This window comes from Tympanuchus pallidicinctus, unplaced genomic scaffold (genome assembly GCF_026119805.1).
Source record: "Tympanuchus pallidicinctus isolate F22 unplaced genomic scaffold, pur_lepc_1.0 scaffold2, whole genome shotgun sequence".
NCBI classification, from domain to species: domain Eukaryota; kingdom Metazoa; phylum Chordata; class Aves; order Galliformes; family Phasianidae; genus Tympanuchus; species Tympanuchus pallidicinctus.
The window spans coordinates 28,473,483-28,494,793 of record NW_026294721.1 but is presented as its reverse complement, the minus strand read 5'-3'; the positions used below and the strand labels follow the sequence as shown (position 1 = coordinate 28,494,793).

At 36.3% G+C, this 21,311-nt stretch overlaps 1 long non-coding RNA gene across 2 annotated transcripts in view; it reads left to right on the top strand.

Moving 5' to 3' along the window:
• Positions 1 to 21,311, top strand: part of LOC128080585 (uncharacterized) — a 74,485-nt gene that overhangs the window by 26,527 nt on the left and 26,647 nt on the right. Inside the window, exon 3 of one of the 2 annotated variants that reach the window (XR_008206791.1) lies at positions 1,035 to 2,287. The exons of the other annotated variant lie outside the window; for it this stretch is intronic. This is a non-coding gene — a long non-coding RNA (uncharacterized LOC128080585). Of the gene's footprint in view, positions 1 to 1,034; positions 2,288 to 21,311 lie in introns of those variants that run through there. 2 annotated transcript variants of the gene reach the window in all.

Below are 21,311 nucleotides of genomic sequence, written 5' to 3'. Positions count from 1 at the left end.
GAGAACTGAGACAGTCTCTCATCTTGGCTATGTTACAAATCAGTTACAAGTGCAACATGCAACTCAAAATGACACAGCTGGTTTACAATTATGCAAGCAAGCACTTCAGCTAATTGTATAATGATACCTAAATTACTGAGGTACAGTGACGTTCACCTGCTATGTTCAAGGAAACAAGCAGTAAAAAGCTATGTCAAATTGTGTAATTTTAGTGTATAACTGGATAACTAGCTGAAAGAGGCATAATAAGTCCTTAATTAGTATCAAACTGGGCTGAGTTATCTATTCTGGCCATTACAAATTAAACACTCGCAAACACTTATCAGTCATTACTTTTCTCTTTCTGCACACTTCAAAGCTGGTAGCCTACAGAGATGCTTTGAATGTAATTATTATTACTTGGCAGAACTCAGACATTTTTTTTAACCAAAAGCAGTGCTTCATCTTGTCTTCTGCTTATGTGCACATTTCTGTTTATGCATTCAAACCATAATTTCTCAACTAACAGCATTCCTTCCTCTGTACAATTTGTCTCCACCCATGACAACAGCAACAGTTTCTGCAAAATATAGATTTGAGGAAATTAAGGTAAAGCCCCTAAACACTATGCACTCTTTTGACATATACCCCTTTTCTTAAGTACAATAATACTATGTTGTTGTTGTTTTGTTTTTTTTAACCTTTTTTTTTCCTTGTAATTTAACTATAACAAAATACAACAGTTTCTCACTGAGAAAATTTGGTGTTTCAAAGCCCATGAATCTGTAGGCAAATTTGTTTGTTATTACAGAAATGGTCATTATAAAAAGAAGAAAGAAACATATTACTATTACTACAGAAAACTATGTATTTTAGAAATTCTGGGAAGGGAAAATGATAAAATACCAGAAAATCAAAAAGTAAAATCTTTCGACAATTATGAAACTTCCTGTGGCAGAAAACCTGAATGTTGTCTTTATTTATGTTAAACTTTCCTCTCTGCTCTCTGAATGAAGCTATTTTTTTCAACGTTCTTTTGCCTATTGCTGTTCTAGGAATAGTCTTGTTTCCTGACTGGAAGGAAATAATTGTTAACTGCACAGAACAAAACAACTCTTCCAATGCAGCAGTTCTAATTAGAAGTGATCAGGTAATGAATTAGATGCAGAAGCAAACAAGCTGTGGAGAATTCAAATGAGTTATTTTCTCATCTGGATTCAAACTGATCAACAGCTAAATGAAAATGTGGCAGCCGAAGCCAATTGCATAAGCATGGAGCCCTCAGTATATAAAAATAACATATATGAGGGATATTTGCATAGTGTTTCAAGGCATCTGTGTCCCCTCCTGAGCTAGAGGACCTGAAGGTGGGCAGTGCTGGATCAGTAGCTATGGATCTCTGGACTGACAGAGAGAATTAAAGGATGTACTTTTAAAGAATACATTCTCTTTATCTGTTTGCTGCTGCTAAAGCTGCTGTCAGCCTCTGACAGATGGTGAAGTTTTCCTTGCCAGTGTAAAGCTTAGGACAGTCACAGCTAGTCTGCAGGCAGCATGTGGCCTGTCCATGGGCCACCCCCTGCCCTGTGCCATCATGACAGTGGCTTTTCCCACTGAATGACCTGGCCTGTCCCTGGGTGCACACCCATTGCTCAGCAACAATCAAACATCTGTGCGCTATTAATGCTGACTGGACTGAAACCAGGGTGTGGGGTGGGTGTGTTGCAGTGCTAACTCAAGTTATGGCAAATAATTGTATGCATTTTTATACACTGGCTAAAGACAGTCCTGTGAACACTGAAAAATATGCAGCTGTGCTTTCTGTTTTGATAAAAGAATTTGATAATAGGTTTCAAAAATCATTAATTTTTTTGGTATATCTGTGAGTCTATTTTCTGTTGACATAAATAGATAACCTGCAAATTTTCAAAGAGAATGTATGGAGTTGCAATCAGACACACACCTCAAAGAAAAAATCTTATCGTGTCTCTCTACTACTATTCTATAAGCTCTCTCTTACCAGAAAAAGATATTCCTCATCTCACAGTCATGTCATTGCTTTTGGGCAGTATGTAAATTTGTGAACAACTGTTTTCAAGGATGAAGCACAGGAAGAGTAGAATTTCACCAAAAATATCTGACAAACACCTTGAGAACTCACTAGGAATTACAATCACTTCAAACAAACCAGATATTGATACATTGGTTTCATGAAAACAATGTCAATCATTCCACTGGTTTTATGGTTTTGTTGCTCTCTTTATGCTTTAATAAAAAGTATAAAAGAAGAAGCTTTGTTGCATACATACTGTAACTATATTTTATAGGTGGCCCAAGACAATTCCTCTTCACTCAGTGTGGCACAGGCTAGCCAAGAGGCCAAACAAGCATTGCTTAAGAGCATCAAGTAACATATACAGTATTTGTTCTACCACAGAAATAAACTGCTTTATATTCCCTCAGGATTAAGTAGCATTTGGATGATGCCAATGGGCACTGTTTATATCTAACAAGGTGTTTGATTCCTGAGGGGAAAGAACAGATTAAGACAATGTAATAGATCTTATTCCTATCACTCTTGTGGGTAGGCTGGTGGTTGTTCGGTGAAAACAAGGTGCTTTTGTCAGTTGGATCACTCAAATATTATGTTCCTTAGAGCAAGGCATCAGCATCTGACTCCATTTAACTAACATAATCCCCAAAGGAATGACAGTCATGAAGTGAATAGAGAACAGAAGCTAGATACTGGTCAGACCTATGCAACAATATTAACTTCAGCAGTTACTTGAGAATGAGTCAGTGAAAATTATCTTCGTGTCTCTTTGGTGCAAACAGTTCAGACACTTGAGCAGAATTTCAGTTAAGTTTAGCTCTCACTTAAATTGTATATCATTCCTCTGTGCAAGGTGGAAAAGAATTTAGCCATTTATAGGAAAAATGCTGTGCATGAACACCAGCCTACTACTGAATCACTGAACATCAGTCTTTATGACTGAGCTTTAAACACAACTGTGTCCTACTGGTGTTGGATGAGCAAGGAGCTTGTGCACAAACTCAAAGGAAAGAAGAAGGCCCATGAAGTGTGGAAAAAGGGTGTGACTACTTGGGAAGAATATAGGAATGTTGTCAGGGCCTGCAGGGATGCGAGGAAGGCTAAAGCCCACGTGGAATTAAATCTGGCAAAGGAGATAAAGGATAATAAAAAAGGCTTTTTAAAGTACGTTAACAGTAAAAGGAAGACTAGGGAGAATGTGGCTCCCCTGCTAAGTGATGGAGGTGTTCTGGTAACGGGGGATGCTGAGAAGGCGGAGATACTGAATGCCTTCTTTTCTACTGTCTTCAGTGAAAAAGCTCCCCCTCGGGAATCTGAGTCCCTGGAGGTTAGTGAGAGGAGCTGGGGAATGGAAGACCTCCCTTCTGTCAGGGAAGAGGTGCTCTGAGAGCATCTAGGCAACACCAATGTTCACAAATCCATGGGACTCGATGGGATGCATCCATGGGAGCTGAGGGAGCTGGCAGAGGTGATTGCTGAACCACTTTCTGTCATCTTTGAGAGGTCTTGAAGGATGGGGGAGGTGCCTGAAGACTGGAGGATAGCCAAGGTCACTCCGGTCTTCAAAAAGGGCAAGAAGGAAGATCCAGGCAATTATAGGCCAGTCAGCCTCACCTCTGTCCCTGGAAAGATGATGGAACAGCTTGTGCTGGATGTCATCTCCAGACAACTGGAAGAAAAGGAGGTTATCAGGAGTAGTCAGCATGGGTTCACCAGGGGGAGGTTGTGCTTGACCAATCTGGTAGCCTTCCATGATGTTGTCTCTGGCTGGGTGGATGGGGGGAGAGCAGTGGATACAGTCTACCTTGATTTCAGCAAGGCATTTGATACTGTCCCCCACGACCTCCTTATAACAAAGCTGAGAAAGTGTGGGACAGATGAGTGGAGAGTGAGGTGGGTTGAAAACTGGCTGACTGGCAGAGCGCAGAGGGTGGTCGAAGGTGGTGCAGAGTCCGGTTGGAGGCCTGTAACTAGTGGTGTTCCTCAGGGGTCGGTGCTGGGTCTGGTCTTGTTCATCATCTTCATCAATGACCTTGATGAGGGGATAGCAGCCACCCTCAGCAAGTTTGCTGATGATACGAAGTTGGGAGGATTGACTGACACGCCTGAAGGCTGTGCTGCCATTCAGCAAGACCTGGACAGGCTGGAGAGCTGGGCAGAAAAAAAACGGATGAGGTTTAACAAAAGCAAGTGTAGAATCTTGCATCTGGGGAGGAATAATTCCATGCACCACAGGTGCATGGTTGGGAGATGACCTGCAGGAGAGGAGTTCTGCGGAGAGGGACCTGGATGTCCTGGTGGACAACAGGTTGGCCATGAGCCAGCAGTGTGCCCTTGTGGCCAAGAGGGCCAATGGCATTCTGGAATGCATTAAAAAGAGAGTGGCCAGCAGGTCGAGGGAGGTGATCCTCCCCCTCTACTCTGCCCTGGTGAGGCCTCACCTGGAGTACTGCGTGCAGTTCTGGGCTCCCCAGTACAAAAAAAACAGGGATCTCTTGGAAAGAGTCCAGCAGAGGGCCACAAAGATGGTGAAGGGCCTGGAGCATCTCTCCCATGAAGAAAGGCTGAGTGAATTGGGTCTGTTCAGCCTTGAGAAAAGAAGACTGAGAGGGGACCTGATCCAGGTCTATAAATATCTACGGTGTGGGGGGCAGAATGGCGAGGCCGGACTCTTTTCAGTGGTGAGTGGAGACAGGACAAGGGGAAACGGCCGGAAACTGCAGCATAGGAAGTTCTGCACCAATGTGCGCAAGAACTTCTTTACAGTGAGGTGACGGAGCACTGGAACAGGTTGCCCAGGGAGGTGGCGGAGTCTCCTTCTCTGGAGATGTTCAAGACCTGCCTGGACGCCTACTTGTGCGACCTGCTGTAGGGAACCTGCTTTGGCAGGGGGGTTGGACTCGATGATCTCTGGAGGTCCCTTCCAACCCCTATAATTCTGTGATTCTGCGTTCTGCTTCAAATACACTGGTGGTAATGGGCAACCGCTATCTCATCCAAATTTGTATTATAATTAATGAGAAGACTGCTATAGTTTTAAATGTGAGTCTAGAAGCTCCTATTTCAGTGATAGTACCAACTGATTTGGAGACAATATTGCATGATGCTAGGCATGAAGAATATGCCCAGCTGGAGAAGATTTGAAGCAATCTGAGTAGGAGAGTGAAATTATATAATTAGGCTGGAAAATAAAGACAGTCTAAGTCAAAGATACTATAATGCTCAATGATTTCTGTTGTATTTTTAATATATATCACAAACAAATAAAAGTATTGCCTAAAGGACCAATCCTGCTTCCACTCTTCAAACAACACCTCTATAGACTTCTGTAGGCATCTCCATTGTAAAGGAATGATAGGATGGGGAACTTCATGCTGAGAGGCAACAAAAGAGTTAATTCCAAAGACCTCTTACAGTGAATATAATGCTTATTCAGCCACATCACTTCTGGATTATCAATAAATAACTTAATGGTGTTGAAATCACACACGATGTTTTACTCTTTCCTCTACCACAAAGCAGTAAGGACCACCCAACTCAGCTTTTCATGAATCTTTGAAAGAAGTCATGAAACAATTTAACATGAAATTCAGTTCAGAACATATGCTTTCATTATAATGACTCTTGGAAATTATGTAATAGGATGAGTAGTAGATAGTATGACTGAGCGGGAAGCTGCTCTCAACAATACACTTTATTAAGAAGAGATGAGTTTTAAATGTTGGCCTATCAAATCCAGAAAATAACAAAAATGTTTAGGGAGCATACAGTGAGACAGGCTGAAGTGAATAGAAGCTGAGGAATATGATAGGGACTGAGGAGATCACAACAGAAAAACGTGAAATAAAAAGCACAAGCACTTTATAAACCAAACAAGCAAAAACAAAAAAACAAAACCACATAAATTTCACTTGATTAAATACAGTGATAAATATTGCATGGGTAGTAAGTGAATAGTAAATACATAAACATAAACCAGCTTTTCCTCTCATCATAATTTTACATGCACGTATTCTAATTGTCTCGATATTAAAAGCCAATATCCTTCAGTGTTAGGAACAGAAAGAAGAATTAAAAAAACAACATGATATGAAGATGTAGATGAAAATTTGTATGAGAAACTAACTAAAATAAGTACAACTGGACATTCAAATGTGGCAAAAAACATTAGGTATTTTATGGATTTTAGGCAAGTACAAAAGCAATAACAGAACTGAAAAAAAAAATAATTACCATTCAGACTGTAAGATAATTAGAAAAGATCCTTGCAAATATTACTGCAAGGAAGGTGAGACAGTTTACTTAAGTGACTCAGAAGTATGACAGGAAGGTCACCTTGTCACTTAGGCTACAGTCACTGCTGCAGAGAAGGACAAGCTGCAGTTGGAGTTTACATGGACTTATGTTGAGCACCGTACATCATTTTGTGCTAAAGAAGTGAATGAGATTCTTGGATGAAAAGGAAAGTCTTATTTATGTCAACAATATTGTGATAGTGCAGTAGTCCGCAATGGTCTGAGACTATAATTTAGCCTACCAGCTTGTCTCCCCATGCTCCAATTTATCAGTTTTGTCTAAGAAATGTACTACTTTTCCTGACAAATTTTGCATGCTCTAGATCAGTCATACAGTGATTTCCTTATATTTGCAAACACTGGCTGTATTTAATCATACAAGAAAGACTAATTCCCTACTACTCTAGGACAGTTTTATGCATCTCAACTTTTGAGATGAATTATGTGCTTACTGAAACATTTTTTTAAGTCCTCTTTCTGAATCAGTTTGTACTTTAATGGCCACACAGACTGCTCTTTATGTGTGTCTTCCTCCTCAAGGAGTCTGTGGGGAGGCTTTGTGGTTCGCATCTGTTTTTACATACCAACGGAACATATGCAAAATAAATAAGTAAAAATGAAATTCCTTTACATCTTTTTCTTCCCCTCTCTCTCTTCCAAATCACCTTCTCATCTGCTCCTTAATAATAAGATTTAGCATTGTTACTAACCAGACAATCCAACTGAGTTGATGGTGCTGTCAGTTATATATCCATATATCTCATGGACTCCTTCTCTTGCTCAAATTTTGTAATTAGACCAAATGTTCTTTTCTGCAGGAAACAATGAGGCTGTGAAATGAAGATATGTACATTTACCTGTATCATGTTGCATGGTATTTGCCTACCCTATGGACCCTTCCCCATGTCACTAAATTATAGAGCATAGAATTATAGAAGTATGGTTTCATAATCTCAAACATTTTTAGCTTTTTCTAATAAGAAAATCCCAAACATATTTTAATTTGTGGATTTTAGTATGCTTTAAGAGACTGACTTCAAATCCATAAAAATCATTGGTGATTGCAGAGTAAGCTCTAACTTAGTCATTAGTATTGCGTGTAAGTGATGCGGCTGTTCAGATCTAACTGTATCAAAGAAAAGAGGCAAGCTTTCACCCAAAATTTTTGCTAATACACAAGTGGGTGGCTCCCAAGACCAATGTGCTCATCCACAGATCTCATTCTTCAGTCTATTATACATAAATATTGAATATTCTGTTTATGGGCACACATACAGTTCTTTGTTAAGAAAATCACGTCTCAGCACCAAGCACTGCCATTCCTAGCTGTCATGCATGGATTAACATGTAAGAAGTCAATACCATGAAAGATAATCAAAGCAAACTTGGCAAAGAGAAAGAAAATGACCTTTTTATTATAATTTCTTCTCTATTACAATGTTTTTCCCATAAACCCTTTCATTTTTATGTTAAACATATGTCAAAGAGTGTGTTCCATCCTCTTGCTTCTTCACAGAACATTTAGTCATGTATTTGTGTCTGTTTATACATGGAGTAGCTAGGAATGTTTCCCAGTGATGAAAAGTTCTTGAATTGGTAAAGCAAAATAATAAATCTTGACTGAAGAGCAGTTCTGGGAAACAAAGTAATATGAGTCATTTTATTCTTGGATAATGGAGATAAAAAGGTTTAGAATAAAACATTTTTCCCATATTGACATGAAAAACTAAATGAGTATGTGGATATCAACTGTATGTTATCCCTGCCTTTAACTGACATGACAATCTAATCAAAGGAGAATTGTTGTCTATGTAATTTCAGTAGTGCAATGTGAAAGAAGGGAAACGAAGAACTGAAGTTGAAATAAACCATGTGCATCTTTCTCCTTGTCTTAATACTTTTACACTAGAAATCTTAAGCTAACTTAAAGCTTTCATGAGAAATTGTATTTCAAGTGGAAATGAGAAGAATCAGAACTAGAACTTCTTAGAGATACTTTTACCTATTATTGTTAATAGGAATAGCATTAAATAGTTTAGGCCTGTTGGTTGCTGCAGTTTTGAGCAGCTTCCACCTACAGCTCCAAAACTTAAGATCTAATTTAACCTAGAGAAATCTTAGATTTCTACAACACAGAAGAAGGAAAAGTCAGCAACATACTTCTTATACAAATTTATGAATTATATTTTAAAACACTTCATTTACAGAATCCCACACACCCTCCTCCGCCTGTTAAGCATCTCAAGAAGGGCAGAGTTAGTCCAAGGGTCAAGAGTGTTCTATTCAGTCATTTCAAACAGTTTTGATTCACATCCAAGTTCTGATCTGCCAATGGTCTCTATGAGTTTCTTAAGGCTAAAGGCTATGTAGATCTAAAGATGTAAATACAAGTAAATTTGAAAATAGAGCAAATGTGAGTAGGATACTCTGTTCTGAAGAGAATGTATAGAAATAACTTTTAATTTGAAGTAGCAATTTTTAACTTTTGATTACATAATGTAGGACATATAGAAGGTTTGTAGAAGATAGAGTCATATACATTCACAACTCCAAGCATTTTCAATAGAAAAGATATCAATGTTTGTAAAGCATTTGCAAACAAGCATTTATTGGTTCTATTGGGAAAAACTCCACACATCAAAATGAATAGCTGAAGGTGCAGGGTAGGAACAAGAAATTGTTGACTTTTCCAGTAATTCACTTGAAAAGAATGAGAAAACCAAAATCTTAGAGACAATTAAGAGTTATTAAAGAGAAAAATGATAAAAAGACTTTCTAGAACGATTGAGAGTGAATGCTGCATGGGACAGAGAAGAGTAATAACACAGACAAACTGCAGCACATTTTTAGTGACTTAAGAGCAGCAGAGCAGTGGGGCCAGTGGTTGTGCCTGATATAAAGTTGATCCTGGATAGATCCAAGATTTTTGAGGTATGAGACAGTACAGCCAAAGTTGCACAGCAGTAAAACATTGAACCTGTTTCCACAGATTAGCATTCTACTGTTCATCCTTTAGTTTACCCTTCATACAGTCATACATAGTTCATGGAGAATTTGAGTTAAAAAAAAAAAAAAATCTAGTGTTAATCTTAACAGATACTAAGTACTCATTCTGATGTAGAAGCTTGTTTATATGACTGAATTTTTTCTTTTTCTTGTTGAAGACAGAACTAAAATTTCTGTTCCCCAATGAAATAATTTTCATGCACATATTCATTAGATTCATTGCTAAGGGATTTAAAGAATAAATATGAAACAGGTCAATCTCATGTACATACAGAATTAACTCTATTTCCTACACTCAGAAAAGGTGTTCCTCTTTGCTTCAGGGAAATACACAATCACAAGCTCTGATTTACACTGAAAATAACATTTAGCCATTCCCAAAGCTGATATACTGTTTCCTCAAAGCCTGAGAAACCTTTTCCATTGGGAAATTAAAGCTATTTTGACTGGGCTGCAAAATAGTCAAGAGAAAAGGAATTTTGCCAGGAGAGGGCTCAACACCTTGGCAGCCTCCAGTGGCTGACTGGCTTTTTGTTGGCAATGTAATCATTGGTTGTTTCAAATAGCAGTCAAGAGTCAACTCTACACAGAGCAATTCATAAAAAAGTAGCTTGTAATGAAGCATGTACTTTGTCCTTTTATGTTAAGCTAATTGTTCCTTGAAAGATAATTCAGGCTATGGTCATCTGATATCAGATGAATCCTTAATGTCTGATATCAGTATTCTCAGTCACAGACTAAAATCTCTTCTTTAAGTTGGTGTGCAATGTATTCAAAAGAGACAATCTATAAAATTAGTTAACAGCTATGATTCAAAAGTGCCAAATGAGATTCCATGCTGGATATGAGAGTGCCTTAATTATGATGAGACATGCCCATTCAAAGTAAATTCAAAATAAAAATCTACTTTTGAATCAGAAATGGGGGAGCTTTATAGAACTTCTGTGAGCATCACATTTAATTCTCCTTTATTTTGGAATAAAAAAATAAATATTTTAATAGTGAACAAAACTGGAACTCAGCTTTTTACTCTCAGTTTCCTCTACAGATATAAGTCACTGAGGGGACTTTTTAAAAGAACCTGTAATTGGGATAATTTTAATCTATCTCACTGGATTATTCCTGAAAATAGTTTGGATTAATACCTTAAAAACCAAATTAAAGAATGTTGATTTAATGAAATAAACTACTGATAATAGATATAACTAGAAGTTAACAAACAGATCTATTAACTCCCAATAAATCTGTTGATTTGTGAATTTCGGAATTTAAAGCAGTCCTGGCAGATAGCAAATTGCCTCACCAGCTGAAAACATTAAAAAGACAAAGGATCTATTGGAAGTGAAGGTCTTGGCAAAGTGGAAGCTACACTCAAATTCTAATGAACATACAAGGGAAAGGCAGTGGAGAATCAGGCTTTCCATCTTAACATGTATAAATATCATCTTATCCTGTGCTTCCAGGTATTTGGGAGAGTCCTTTGAACTGGTAAAACAATTACACTGTACTTCACTCTTTAGCAAAAAAGCTTCCAATGGCTTTCACTGAAGTGAAATGTGAAACCCAAGAAGAGGAACAGGCTTTAAATAGCCTGTACTACTTTTTCCATAATGTCATGACATAATGGCTGTCATGAGCTTCCCTTTAAATTGCCACTGCAGTTTGAGAGCTTCATGATATCCCAAACAACCTGCAGGACAATGCAAAGAAAGAGCATGCATTCCTGCAAGCCATTTACTGCAGTTCTTTAATTTCTTGAGAGTCAGGAATGAAACTATCACTGTAACCAGCTGTGCTGTGAAGAAATTTAATCTACATATTACTGCCTATGGTATTGGTTCAAAAAACACTTTGAATACTGAGATTACTGATTGTAGAGGTAAAAATAACAACAAACAGGCTACACTTGTTTTAGCAGTGCATTATTTCTGGCTCAGAATTTCCTTAAGTACCTCTATTATTTTTTCCATGCATTCATTTATTTTTTTTTTTTACCCTAATATATTTGTAAGAAATTAAAAGCCTATCTGTATGTATAATATATATATATATATTTTTTTCTAAATATGGTGTACTCCTAGCATGTTACAGAGAATTTAAAGAGAATAATAGGAACTACAGTATGTTTCCAGCACAATAGTAATGATTTATTTTCTCATTGTTTTTTTTTTTTTCTCCCAGAAAAAAAAAAATAGTCCTACTTAAAATGGATTTTGAAAAATACAAGCTAAAAACAGCAGAGTAAAAGCCATTTAAAAGACTTGAAATAGCTGATGATGTAGCTCACAGGCCTCATTTAATTGTGTCTGTATCTTCTATTTGTAATGTCAGCTGAAATACAGAAAAATTAACTCTGAGGTCAAACATCGTCCAGTTTCACAGGAACCAGAAGCCCTCTGGTATATTATTCAGTCACTTACACTGTATCTATTTTCAAGACAGTGCTACACGAACTATGAGAATACTACAAAATAAGAGAGGAATCCTTTACTCTCCTTTCCATAAATCAAGTTTTTACAATTCAGGAAGAAATCTACATAAACAAAGTAGGAAAGAAATGGTGGCAACTTCTCTGCAGATGGCACAGTATTACATGAGAATGATTGAAAATAAAATGACACTAACGCAAACAGAGAAGGGTGCTTGGATTTCTTTTTTCCTGCTAGACTACTCAGTACCAGATGCCTGTGCAGTTACCTTTATGACAAACAGAAAAGGTTCTTTCACAATCATTGTTCTTCACACTTCATGAATGAGCAGCAGATTCATTGCCCAATGGATTTTCTGACCCTACTTTCTGATTATTTCTTGACAGAAACATCTGGTCAGAACTCTAACATTTCCTTGAGTGCAGAAGCTCCCAGACTGCACAAAATAGGAGTTCAATCTGTCCTCATCTCTGAAAAAACAACTGCAAATGCCTCAAAATGAGGACTAGGAATCAGCTACTTGATATTTACTTTGGGATCCTGTTGCTAAACCCAGCTGAGAAATCAGTATGCTGGCAGAAAATGCTATCAGTACTTTAAGCACTAAGTAGTGAATGTGTTTTTTGCCAATGCTCAGTCTTGCATTCTTTCTACAAATTGCACTCTTTACCTGAGTAGTAGGTTGGAGTGTCCAAGAAAATGAGACTACCGTAAATCATTAAGACAGGATGGGAAAACATTACTAAAGCAATTATGACTACAAGTTTAAAGTGGCTATACATGGATTAATTTTGCAACAGCTTGCAATATTCTTATTACTTGCAAAACTTCTTAGCTTCTATGGAAAAGGATTTTTTTTCTGAAAAAGAACAAGATTATATTTGCTAAATTACCTTTGTATTTAGATTACTTAAAAGAAAATGAAACATTGACCAAATTCTATTAAGCTGCTGTTAGTAATGTTTTATACATACAATTTTTTTTGTTTGTTTCACACTTTGTCAAAATACTCTGAAGAGGTGTCATTCATACTTACTTTTGACTTACTCTTTTTCTGGTTAAACATCTTTAAGGTCTTATCTTCAGCGTTTCGTATGTATAATAACTAATCATTAAAGTCTGCACAGTACTTAGATAATCACTGTCACGCAGTCTGTTTATCAGTTTCAATTCCTTAGAAAATCTAATTGGAGACGTTGTGATAATAATATATCTCTAATACTAATAAGAATCTTCTTAATTTTTTTATTTGTATTTTTCCTGGAGCACTGAGAAATTCTCATTCTTGACAGGGGAGCTTTATAAGAGAATGCTTTACTTCTGGAAAGAAATTTGAATCCTATTATACCTGTTGAGCAATGAGAAGATAATTTAGTTCTTTAAAACATGTTTTGACAAAGCACTTCTTGATAGAAGTAATATGCCTTCAGAAATGGCACATACCAGAGCTAGAAGAACTTGGCTTCCAATACGTCTTCTTTATCTGTAGTATAAGATATTTCAGTATTTGTTTCAATCTATAGTAGGTATCATGATAGTATATGGACTGTTTCTTTAAAACTTAGGCAAGAAGCTGTGAGAAGATACTGAAGACATCCAAGTAGAAGGGAGAAATAACTTCTTTACTAATAAGTGAAATGATAATGAAGAATAACTAAAGAAAAATGGTGTATTTCCAATTTACATTTTGTTTCTATTGTATGACTTGTACTTCACATAAGAAGCATAGAATGAGCAATAGGAAGCCATAGTCTATACAAGAGAAGAAAGGAAATTTTTTTCATGTAATGATCTCAGGACCATCATCTAATGCATTCAAAATGTTTTTACTCAGCAATTCAGGCAATAATAAAAGCAGAAGAAACATTATAGTTTCATAGTGCTATCATTTGGGGATTTTCTCAGAAACTTCTACATTGTGCTTTGTTCAATGACATTGCTCTCTCCTCACATGTTCGAGTGTAAATTCAGCCAAATTTGCTAGCAATGTTTTCTTTTTTTTTTCTTTTTTTTTTTTAAATTATTATTACATGTTTAATGTGTATCTTAGATCAGGGACAAATGGGATTCATTAACATGACTCATTCACATGGGAATGCATTGAAGAATGAATGTGGGCTGCAGTTTAAAAGGAAAGGATTGGACTAATATATATTTTTAGCATTAAAAAAAAAAAAAAACAAAAAACAACAACAGTGTAGCTTGCAACAGATTCTCCCTTTCTCAGTGGGGGAATTAAGATCTGAGACAGAGGACCACAGATCCCTGCAGAACATGGAATCACTCAGAGTGATCAAGACTGTGGCTAGGACCTTCCCACGCACTGAAGAATTTCAAATGGTTCTGGGTGGGGCTTTTCAAAACAGTGACATATGGAGGCTGTGATTCCTACAAAACATTCACTTAAAGCTCACAGAAAAGTTTCTAGCAAACAGAAACTGGATTGAGCAGCACAGATACACATCAGATATAGGAATATAATTGCATATTCTATATACTTTTACTGAACTGACTTACAGTGTGATTGTGTTGAAGACTGAGTACTGCTTCAGCTGCAGTTCCCTGGATCAACTGATACTCAAAGCTTTTAACCTTTAGTATGCAAAACTAGCTCAAATCCCTATCTTTCAGCATTTCCAGGCTTCTCTCATGTTATGCTATTTGAAGCCCACACCTTTCAAAGGACACCTAATTTGTCACCTTTTCATTCAGAAATGGGAAACTGAAAGTTGCAGAAACACTACCATGAAAAATGCTGGGAAACTTGTAACACTTATTCTGTTACAAGAATGTGGAAAGTGGAATGCAGTCTAGTTCTCACCAGTAGGAAGGGCTGAGAAGAGTAACAAAAAAGCCTTTAGCCATAATTTGGACAAATATTGCATGACTCATTACAGAGGCACAATTCTTTTACTGCCTTGATTGTAGTGTCACTAACATGTGTAATTTATATTTAAATGTAGAATTAGTGCATATATTTCCAGCTGAAGACTTTAGGGAAAATAGTCTTTCTTCCATGAAAACCACAGGGATCATATAAAAATTCTTAAAAATCCTTGATAAGATTATTACAAAACAGAAAATACCTGTGTACATTATGAGCGACCCATGCAATCTTCTAATGCTGCAGGAAGTCATCAATGTAACTTTCAATTTCTCTGGACAGCATAAGGAAAACTAATCAGTTATAAAAAAAAAAAAAAACCACGTTTGATTAATACTAAGAAGGAAAGCAAATTGTAAAATATTTTGCAAACAAAGGGAGACCAAAGTCATGAATATTAAAAGACCAATTCAAATAAATGCACCTTTTGGTGTTGTTACTTCTATGGCCTTCTTCCTAGGAGAGCTCAGTATTAAAAACCTGAGTTCCCAGGCAATTAGTGGGTAAAGCAAGACTGGCATTTAGAATGGCACAATGTGTGTTAAACTGCTGAGTGTTGAACAATTCAGTGGGTGACTGAGTTATTAATCCCATCACTGAGTCAAGCTACCTGGCACCTCTTTTGAGGAAAATAGCCCATGTCCTTAAAGATAGCTGTATGAAGAACCTCAATTTAATGGTCAGAATGCTTGGTCTAGAAACAGAAATCTTGGCTTAATATGTCCTTATTGTCTTGAAGAATTCAAGCCCACCCCTCTTATTTGAAAAAATTAGTGACTTCATAGGTTTAAGACAGAACACAATGCTACAACCTAGCAAATTGGGTACTATACTAAGAAAGTGATCTATAGACAACAGACAGACTGTGTTTAAAAGACTGGAAAAATACTAAAACCCACTCAGGGAAGAAACTATCCTAAGTACTGAAGTACTTCAGTTTAGGTGCTTCCTCCATCATTTCCTATTTCTTTTCTAGTCATACTCAAGGAAGAAAAAGATAGAAACACTCTTTGCAACTTGCTTAGGAAGGGACTGAGCTAAAAATTTCACAGTGGTGAAGAGAGAGGATGCATTTTAAAAGATTGTAGATATTCACAGCTGCATTTGAGTTGAAAATAAAAGCTGAATCTGTATTAAATATGCTCAGATGATGTCTCTCAACTTATTCAGGGAACATATGTATGAAACATAATAATTTTGGATCCTAACTTAGACATTTAAGCAAGTTTTGGGCAAGGCATGGTGGTGCTGCTCATCTGTGCCATTTATAGGCATCCCTGGAATTTAATGTTAAAACATGAGTCAGTGTGATAGTTTGGACAGTAGCACAGTGAGGGTTCTTCTGAGCATTCTTAAAACTTACCTTCCAAACTACATCACACACAAGGTGCCTCATTAGTTTGCTGCACTTGGCCCCTTGCTGGTTTATTTTCAGGGACGTTACTGAACAGAGGATGAAGTGTTGGTTTGCAACGTATAATGAGAGTAAAGCATAGAAATGGATTCAGTTGTGTAACTGCATAAAAGTGTTTAAAACCACTTAAAACAGTAAGTTTTCTCTTTGGCTTTTACAGTATTAAGGTATCAGGAAGTTTTTTCTTCCAGTTCAGATTAAAAGTTTACTGTGCTTTTGTGTATGCAGCAAGAAGAGATTGTAGGTAGCACAAAAAGAGCATTGTTTCTAGGTTATTTTTCTTTTGTCAGAGCATGCCTCAAGACAATTTCCTTCCTTCCAATTAGGAACCTGGCATGTTTCAGAGACATGGAATTTACAGTAATTATAACGACCAAATAGTTGAGTGTTTGAATATGTGCCTAAAATGTATGGGCGATTGGTATTAAATGTGCAAATATTTGATTACATGCCCTTTGACAATGTTCTTTGTATCTTACAGCAATTTTATCTTACAGCAATTTTATAGTATCAGGACTTCATGCAAATAACACTTTGTGCGATATGCTTTGTTCATATCTATTACATAGTTACATTAAAATAATTCACTGACAGTTCTCTTGAAGTGACTGCTTCCCATGCTGCAGGAATATAAACTAGTATAGACAATGCAGTACAAATTCAAGTTTCTACCTAATGATCAGTTTATTTATGAAAGTTTTTCATGTTATGCTGGAAGCAACACACTCATGTTTGTGATGTGCTCTCAAAATGAACCATCTGGACATAGCTGATCTTTATTTTCTCCATTAGTCATCATGCTATGTTTTTGTTTGTTTGTTTTAAAACAAACTGATTTTCACTTTCTTCGCAATACCCGTGTTTTGAGATTATTCAAATTGCCACACTCTTCCATTTAAGATGCAACTGACTATTCTAAATGTTGTGCTGGTCCTGGAGGCTGTCCTTCACTGGATACCACCTTGTCTCGGAGGCCTTCCTCCCCTCCCCTTTCCCTCATTCATTCAGGACCTTTACCAGAACAAACACAGGGAAACACGAGGCGGGAGGAAGATAAGATATAGCGCTTTGAAGAGAAGCAGTAACTAACACACCTGAAAAAAATGCATGGAACCAAGTACATGAGGTTGAGTAAAGGCAGTTGAAAAGAACTCCCTAAAAATAGAGGGATTAAAAGGTGAATATATATTATTTTTATTTTAAATATTTCCAAGGAGACATCGCTAGAGTTATTTCAGAACTTTCCAAATCTTTAAGTTATCTCAGGATAGTTGGATAATTCCTGCCAAATACCTGAGAAGTTCTGTTTTCTTTATGTAAATACTATTTCAGTTTCGATGCCTCCAGAAATGAAGACTCCTTAGAGAGGATTTCTCTGAGGACAGTTATAGTAAACGAATACAGAATTCCATGTGTTTTCTTAAGTTCCATTTAAAACTATGAGGCACTTTTCATATTGCTCTTATTTCTGGAGGTGAATATGGCCAAGTTTTTTTTTTTTTTTTTTTTTTTTTTAAAGCCATGAGGTTATGAGGAAGAGAAAGGTGATAGTGATATGTTAGTGATAGAGCATGTATAGCATGACTATTCATGATGTTGTAGGTAGGGCATTCTCATTTTGAATTTATCTACCAGCAGAATTCTATCAGGTTAAATAAAGTAACATGGGACCTATCAAAATGTACATGACAGACTTGCATGCTCTGCAGGCTCCTTTCCTGAAGATGTTCTGTGACAGAACAGCGTGACAAGACAAGCTACTCTGCTGTTATGAAATCAGCTACCACCATGAGACAAGAGAAAAAAAAAAAAAAACTTCAACCAAAGAATAAATGTCTAGGTATTGGCTGTAAGATAAATTTCTCATCTAAAATAAACATTGGATATGGTACACGTGGTTTGTGATTGTTGTCTGCCTTGAGGGCTCTTTCAATCCACAGAAAATAGGAACCATATTAGTAAAAGAGAAGGGGAAAATGCAAGAGATTCAATATCCTTGTAAAAGGAGAGAATGGAGAAAAGGAACAAATATAGAAAAGTTAAGTGGTCAGATTACATTCAGTGGAGGATAAAAGGCATTTAGGATAGGATCAGCTAAGCACTAGAAATAAGGTTACAGTGGTTTTGGCCAGGCAATGGGAGATTCTGGCTGGAGTGATAACAGACACTAGCAGAGACAAGAAGATGATGACACTGAATGGATGAAATAGGATTAAGAGTAGTGTAAATAAATTTAATAATTGAAACCTTACTTTGTTTCTGCCATGTATTTTTAAGTAGTTATTTTAGTAGTTATGATGCTCAGAAAATTGCAACCATCTTCTACCAACTGTATCCATGTGGACAAAGAAAAAAAAAAAACAACACACCAAATAAAAAAAAAATATACACATGCACAGAGGGAATGTATGTTTACAGCTTTCTTGACCTGTCTTTAAGTATTTTGTTCTCCACTATAAGCTTCAATGAGAGGAAGAAGCCATTCAGTGAATAGCATCATATTGTACTACTCAAATTTTAAAACAAGAAAATTCTCTGGGGTAAAAAAAGAAGTCCTTCTGCTGGGTTACACTAGGATTGGACATGGGCCATTTCTTTTTTGGAAATGAGCTATAAAGAATCTACTCATATGTATAATATTTTAAAATGTTTATTTGGTACTTATTTGTTTTTAATAGTAGTAAGATTCATCTCAGATAATTTCATTTGTTTTAGAACACATATATTATGTGTTACACACAGATGTATACACACAGATGGACTCTAGACTTTCTGTCTAAGTTAGGAAGAATATCACCCAAAGTGCCACAGAAGGGCTGTTGTAGGCATGGATGGCCAGACACTAGTCCTCCACATGGGTCTGGATCTTAGACAGGTTTTTAAGTTGTCACACATTTTCCAAAGCCGTCCTCAAGTTACATTCTTATCTTATGTACACTCATTAGCTGTATGCTCTTAACAGGAAATAACATGAATAAAAGAGATGGACTATGCTAAAATTAAGTTAATTCTCAAAATAAGAAGAAGGAAAAGATTAAACAAGTCAGAGATTATTTGGTAATTCTTCAAAGTACAATACTATAACAACATTATGATCTAAAGATCAATTAAATTATTAAGATGCCAATAAGCCTGGAAGAAGACCTTAACTTCCTAGTGACCCTGATAATAGGTTTGATTTCCCCTGAAAAATGGAGATTACTGCAGGTTTTTTTTTGTTTTGTTTTGTTTAAATGAGATCATCTAGAATCATTCCTTTAGAGCTTAAATCTAGCTTGCTGTTTAATATATGGGATTTGATTTCCTTATTACAGTAAAAAAGATAGTCAAAACATCCAGAGAAAAGCCCAGATTGCTTTTCTGATCCATGTTACATCTTCGTAATATACTTCAGTGTTTTATCTATTTCACTGGTATGAGAACAGCCATCAAAACTAAAGATTTTGAGTTAAAAAGGACTATGAGGACTAGATAGTAGAAGAGATAGATTACTTTCTAAAGCCATATTTTGTGAATTGAGAGAACAAAATATAATAGATATTTATCTCCATACATGGGTAAACAGCAACTGAAAATACAAATTGCTATTACACAACATACAACATATGCCAGGGAGCTTAGTTTGCTAATCAATAAATTAAAAAAACAAAAAAAACAACAAAACTGCTACTAAACTAGATAATAATTAGACGTCTTTTAAGCAGTATTAAAATCAGAAAGAAGCTGCTAAGGCCTAGCCAAAGACTGATATAGGATTTGATAAAGGGAAAAGTATGTGTCTTTAAGTGAGAGTCTCATCTGGGATTGACAAGGGCCAGGTAATGGCTCACTACCAGTAAACCTACACTGTTGGGACAAGGAATTGGACAGATAGAACAAATTTCTCAGATATTCTTCCACGCTCTTTGCATGAAAAAAGAAGGCAATAGTAGTACCTTCTAGTGGGATAAAACACTACAGAGCAATAGCAGGTAACAGTATTTAAAAAAAAATAAAAAAAATAAAAAAAAAATTGACTCACCCACATTCAATAACCAGCAACAGCTCAAGAGAAACACTCTCTCTTTTCAGAGTGATGTTTTTCCCTCAATTGCTAGCCCTTAAATGAGAGTGAGAAGGGGTGGATCCTGGATCCAGGTCACTCTGTTGCATTGTTTGCACCTGGGCTCCCTGTGTTAGCCTCGCCTTCTTACCTGGTGCTCAATCATTGGTTCAAGCTGTGACCTAGCAATTCTTCTGTCCTCTTCCATATTTCTACTAGAGGAAAATGTCTTTTTGTGTTGCCTAAACATGAGCATGGGGAGATAGACTAAGGGTCAAACCCTAAAAAAATATGGGGAGAAGCTGAATCATCAGACACCATGGTAGAGTGAAGCAGATAGTCCACAAAGGGCAATACAAGGTCATTAAACCATACTAAAGCTTGATAAGATGTTTGCACTAGAAAAGAGTTTAATGCCCTAGTTCCCAGCCTGCTGCTATTTAAATACTCTGTCACCAACTTAAACAATTATTTTTTTTTTTAAACTGAATGGATGATTTCCTAAATCAAAAGTAATAGCACTCTGACTATAGTATATAACGTACCAAATCACTGATAAACCAGTACTGGCCAGTCTTTTTATTCTTTTGACCAATCACAGAATGACTTTACTTGTCCTACCCTACTCCCTTCCTTACACCTGCCACTTCTTTTCTTTTCTTCTCGTCACTTACTTCAATTCACTTTTTGTTTTGTTTATGTTGCTTTCTCATAAGTAAACCTTATATGCAAAATAATGTATATGTGCCTGCAAACCAATATGAAATCAATTTCAACTGCTTTATTTTTATGTCATATTTATTTATTTTTTTGAATATTTATCTCATCAGCTAAATGAAAGCTATTTAGGACAAAGACTATCCATGATGATGTTTTCACACATCTGTGAACACTTTCAGTTGGTCCCCAGTACTATGCATCACAGTTGTTATACTGTGTCTAATCATGTACTAACATTGGATCAAAAATGAAGTGTGAAAAATACAAGATATAAGATTATAATATTTAAAAATAATAAGCTAATAAAGAACTATCAGGAATACAGTAAAGAAGTATCATACAAGAACATAATTTCAGCCAGTCATAGATTATTATGTTTTTGGCAAAGCAGATATTTTCGTAATATTTATGTTTATGAAATACTGAAGGGAAACGAAGCTTTGGAAAAATATTTTTTGATAAAATAAAAAGGTAACTGATAGCTAAATG